A 5,347-nucleotide genomic window follows, 5' to 3' on the forward strand; every position below is an offset into this window, starting at 1 on the left:
CCATCCATGCTGTCGTGACAAATGGTAAGATTCCATTCTTTTTGATGGCTGAGTAATATTCCGTCGCATACATGCCCCACCACTTTTTATCCTTCATCTCCCGATGGGCAGGGCACTGGCAATGCTTTTGCTTTCCCACCTTGACTGTTGTAAATAACCCTGCAAATAGGCGGATAATCAAATATTCTTTTCTTGTTCTTTTCGCCTAAATGTAAGAAGTATTTTTTCTGAACATACTAATCATTTATAAATAATATACTCTTGATCTTAATTTTAGTTTTGTTCTGAGTAGATGTTCTTAGGCACACATAGTGCCCTTTCTTCTGTATGTTCCTATCCTTTTATTATATTGTCTCAAAGCATTTTTATTTTTAATCTGATGATAGATTAGCTTAGCACAACGCTCTCTCATTTTGCTTTCCTCCTTTGAGGACTCCTATTACCCATGTGTAATGCCTTCCTTACCTGTGTTAAAAATGTCCCACTGTCTCACAAATCTTTTCTCTCTTTCTTTATTTTGTTTATTTTTTAAAGTTTATTCTTTATTACCTTTTCTATTTTTCAGGGAATTATCTCATGTTTTTTTAAAGATTACTTTTCATAAATAACATTTTCTTTCTATTACTTTCTATTTTCATATTTCTGATATGTTATTTTTCACATTTCATGTGGCTTTTCCAATTTATAATCATTTTTAAAATAATAGATTAGAATGAAACTAAACCCTTATCTTACGTCACTCACCAAAATCAACTCGAATGAGTAAAGATGCAAATGCAGAATCTGAAACCATGAAGCTACTTGAGAAGAGAAAGTAAAAAAACTCCTTGCCAAGTTCCTGGCAGTGACTCTTTGTGGCTCTGAAGCACAAGTAAGAATATCAAAAATAAATAAGAATGGAACTGTATCAACCTAAAAAGCATCTGAAACAAACAACAAAGTGAAAAGACAACTTATGGACTAGGAAACAAAACTTGCAAAACATATACCTGTTAAAGAGTTAATGTCTAAAATAGATAAGGAATTCATACAGCTCAAGCAAAAAAGCAAAGAATCAATTAAAATTGATTATGAATCACGTTTAACAAATGAATACACGTTTCCAAAGAAGATATATAAAAGGTTAAAAGTACATGGAAAAAGTGCTCCGTATCACTGGTCATTAGGGATACCCCAATCCAAACCATAATGCAATACTATTTCATACCCGTCAGGACAGCCACGGTCAGAAAGACGAGCGGTCACAGATGCTGGTGAGAAGCGGGGGAGGAGGGAAGGCGCGTGCACTGTTGGCGGGCTGGAACCTGGCGCAGGGCTTAGGAGGAATTATTACGTATGGACATGGAAACAGACCTTCTCTGTCCTTCTACTCCGCTAGCCCATCCTGCTTGAAACACACAAAAATAAGCATTTTAAATACACATTTTTATTCTAAAATAAAAAACGTACATTTTAATTTTTAACTATTTCACCTCCTTGCACAGAAGAGCTTCTCAAAACATTTCATAATGAAATCTAGTTGCTCACTAATTCACTTATATTTTTATACTCATTCACTTTATTTTTACATTCAATATTTATTTATTGATCCTTTAACAAAGACTCTGATACACTAGGTCCTTTGTGGAGGTTAAGTAATAAACAAAATTATTAAAGCCCTTTTCTGATAAATTTTACATCAAGTAGGAGAGATAACAAACAAATGAACAATGTATGTCAGGGGATAATATATGCTATTCAAAAATAAAGTAAAATAATGGCATAGATAATAACTGTTGCGGGTTAAAAAAAGGTATCTATAAAGATGGGATCAGAGCAAAGGACATCATTAAGGGAGGAAGGGGGAGAGGGATGGAGAGAAAGGGGCAGGGGCGGGGGAAGAGAGAGAGAGGGGGAGGGAGGTGGACACTTACAAGCAACATCACTCACTCATTCAGTCACTTCTCAAAACGATTTTTTTAATAGTCCACTTCTGATAACATTATTTGTTAAGCACTGAGTGTAATATGAGTGAAGGTTTCACTGTTTTGAAGAGGTTCGGAATAATTAATATATTTTAATTGTTTTAGTAATTAATTGCATAAATGTTTACTGAAATTAATTGAATGATATCCATCTTTCAAAAGGAGAAGAAAAATACTTACCTGGATGGAGAGATACCATGGCTACTAAGGTGGTTTCCTCCCAGCAAGGTTCAGCCATAGCACTTTAGGTTCGCTGACCCCTGCGATTTCTCCAGATGCAGGACACTGCATAATTTGTGATAGTGGGAGACTGTGTCCACTCTCTCCCCTAAAAAACAAAGTAGAAAAAAGACACCTGCTTCCTAAAAAAAAATTAGAGGAAGAACACTTACAGAAAATTTCTGTGTCATAAAGAAGGAAATTCACATCTTATAACTTTTTCTTTTCACCTCATTGTCCTTAAGTCATTTTTAAATTCTTATGTGTTTTTAAAGAGTTGTTATGTAGTTTGAGTACCTAGACTCGTTCTCATCTAGATGTAGTGGTTTTTTTCCTTATTGAGTCTTTCTATTTTTTTTCTTCCCCACTAAGATGGAAGTTGCCTTAACACTCTTTCTGAGACTTACAAAACAGAAGTAGTACAAGCAGCAAGAGGGTGGTTGGTCTCTTCTATAGAGACAGGAGTCTTGTAATGAGAGCACATAACACAGAGTCTCCCTGAAGGCAGAACAATAAAGCTTCGCTTTCCAATGCTGCGTGAAATGCTTCACTAATTAGTAGTCCTAAATGTTAGGGGAGGGAGATGAAGGAATAAAAGCCACTTCTATGGTGTTTTGTGTATGATAAAAGTGTTGTATGAAACTTTGCCTCTTGGAAAATGCCACTCTAAAAATCTGGTTCTATAAACCGTTACTTAAGCGGGTTCCTAAAGCTTCAGGCTGATTAAAACCCAGCAGGTAAGGCCATAATAAACAAATGCCACCTGCTGCTGGAACAGGTGTTTGTGTCCTCATTTAGTAACAAAATGAAATGAGAAGGTGCAGAGGGGTTAGAAGAGTCCATTGCAGGGATTACCAGGAGCCTGGCATTGTGTAATTCATTGCTGTTTGTCCTTGAACTTAATGCTGGAGGTTTTGCCACATTAATTGATGATGCCTTGAGGATTAAGCTTCAATACAATCAAGAAGACCTATATCATCTCCTGCTAGGATTTCCCATGCTCAGTACTTCCATTTTTTTTTACCCTTTGTTTGGTGGTTAACCTTTCCTCCCCCTGCGCTACTAAGAAATCAGTTATAGGATACAAATCATCGAGAAGAATTCCTTTCACTTCCTTACAACAAATGAAAAGAAATTATATACGGGATAAGTTAAAGAATAGAGTAGGTTGAATGGCACACTGTGGAATTTAATGAGTACCTTTTAAATATAATCATGTTACATGACATTAGGCTATTTTATCCTGCCACATTTTCCCCCATTTCAATTTCTTACACCTATTCTAACACACTCACCATTGGCTACAAGGAGGAAAACATGTTACCTTCATTGTTTCAGAAGTTTTGTGTCCCTCATTTTTTCCTTATTGTCATACTCCATGAATAATGTAAATTCATGGAAGTCATCTGAGAGTGATTCTGAGAAAGTTCAACTGGCAGGCTTAAGAAATCTTCAGAGCCAACTGTTTCCCAAACATGTTTGCAGTGGTTGCTTCTTTGCCATGAGTCTAAGTTATTTTACAGACATTGTCATAAGATCAGACAAAAGGAAACATGCTGATGTTTTGACTGTCACAAAGAGCTATGTGCACACAAAAGGCAGTTGAAATAGAAGTGTTGTTGGCAGCCCACAGGAAGTGGACACCACATTTGGAAGTAGGTGGTGAGTCGCCTGCCAAGGACTTGCAGGTAGAGAGGAGGTTTTGTGAATCTTGAAACCTCTTGTCTGGGAGGAGGGGGTAAAAATAAATAGCTCTCGGGAGACCACATGGAAAGCTGATTATTTATACCCTTCAGTTTTGTGGTCAGAGTGAAGTCACCTGTGACTCAAACCCAGAATTCTGAAAGACCAAAACATAGCTGGTAGCTGCACCGACAAGTGGGAAAAGGGGAAGTCGAAGCCTTGCCCAAATTTTGTCAAGGCCAACAGTGTGGAACGCTTGCCTCGGACCAGATTTGGACCACAATTAATAAACAGATGGCATAACAGTATTCTGACCTCATACTTGAGAGCTTCATTGTGGGATGTTTCAGTTAATGCGATGCTTGTTGTTACTATCAAGACGTAAGTTTTACACTTTCGGAAACTTAACAAAAACAGAATTTTATTTCTGTTCATACAAAGTCCAATAAGGTAGGAAGGGACTTTCTTCCTTGCAGTCATTTGGAGATACAATGTCTGTCTCTTACATGGCTACTCTAGGCTTTTAAAATTCTTCCCTTTTAGCTGGCTACTGGGGAAGGTATAAATCAGGGTCTCCCATGGAATCATGAGGGAAGCATTCCAAGAATCCAAGCATGGCAGATTGGGGTGTGGAAAAATCGTTTACTCATGTAGAATGCCGTCATGTTCTCCTAGGTCACCTCTTCGTTCATCCCACCATTGAAACTCAGGGCCAGAAAGAGCATCAATGCCCAGAGATCTAGGACCATACTGGAGCCCAGTGCAGTCCAACGTCCAGCCAGTTTGGCTTGTGTTCCCGGCTGCAACCTGTTGCTGTGCTGAGGTATTCAGGTTCCCACCTGGAGCCTGCAAATGGACTCCACATGACCTTTGGAATGTGGCTGCTAAGGTCACATGGTTATGGAGAGAGGACCCTTGCATGCATGGGACAAGTGTGAGTCATGAGCTAAAAAGAAAGATAGCTTCTTTGTGCCTCGGGATTTACATTAGCTTGAGTTTTGGATGGACAAGGCGCTTTTTCAAAAGAATCAATCAGCTTCCCAGGCTTTCACAGCCCTTTGATATGTCTGCCCCCCAGTTAGACGGACAGGCCCCTTTGGCCAAGCACCTTCCCCTGGCGCCCCCCAACAATCCAGTACAGAATGGGGTGAAGGAGAACTGTTAATCTGCTTCAGGGAGCAATGCTATGATCCCCTGAGGTGTGAAGCTGTAGTTTTCTGGTGAAGCAAACAAATTCAGGATCCCCAGCTTATTAAGCTCAATGTCTGATTTCCTCTGTTCCCTTTTCTTTATTAATAAATAGTTGACTGCCAACAGTAACATTCACCTCTAAAGACCTTGTGATCTCACAATGGTAAATGGAAGAAGGTGTCACCTTCTATAACAGCTTTTTTGCTGTCAAAAAGGCATAGTCCTGCCTATCCCCAGGCTCACGGGGTCTTTCTAGCTGTTAAAGGAAGAAAGAAGCAAAAAGGGAAAGG

General features: G+C 38.8%; 1 non-coding gene across 1 annotated transcript; it reads left to right on the top strand.

The window, feature by feature from the left end:
• Positions 1-2,136: 2,136 nt before the first annotated feature.
• LOC118989978 (U1 spliceosomal RNA) lies at positions 2,137-2,293 on the top strand. Its single transcript, XR_005067145.1, has one exon. It is a non-coding gene; the product is annotated as a U1 spliceosomal RNA (small nuclear RNA).
• The last annotated feature ends 3,054 nt before the right edge of the window (positions 2,294-5,347 follow it).

The sequence above is a fragment of the Sturnira hondurensis genome, unplaced genomic scaffold, assembly GCF_014824575.4.
Source record: "Sturnira hondurensis isolate 20B ecotype Veracruz unplaced genomic scaffold, ASM1482457v3 Scaffold0000780, whole genome shotgun sequence".
Lineage (NCBI taxonomy): Eukaryota > Metazoa > Chordata > Mammalia > Chiroptera > Phyllostomidae > Sturnira > Sturnira hondurensis.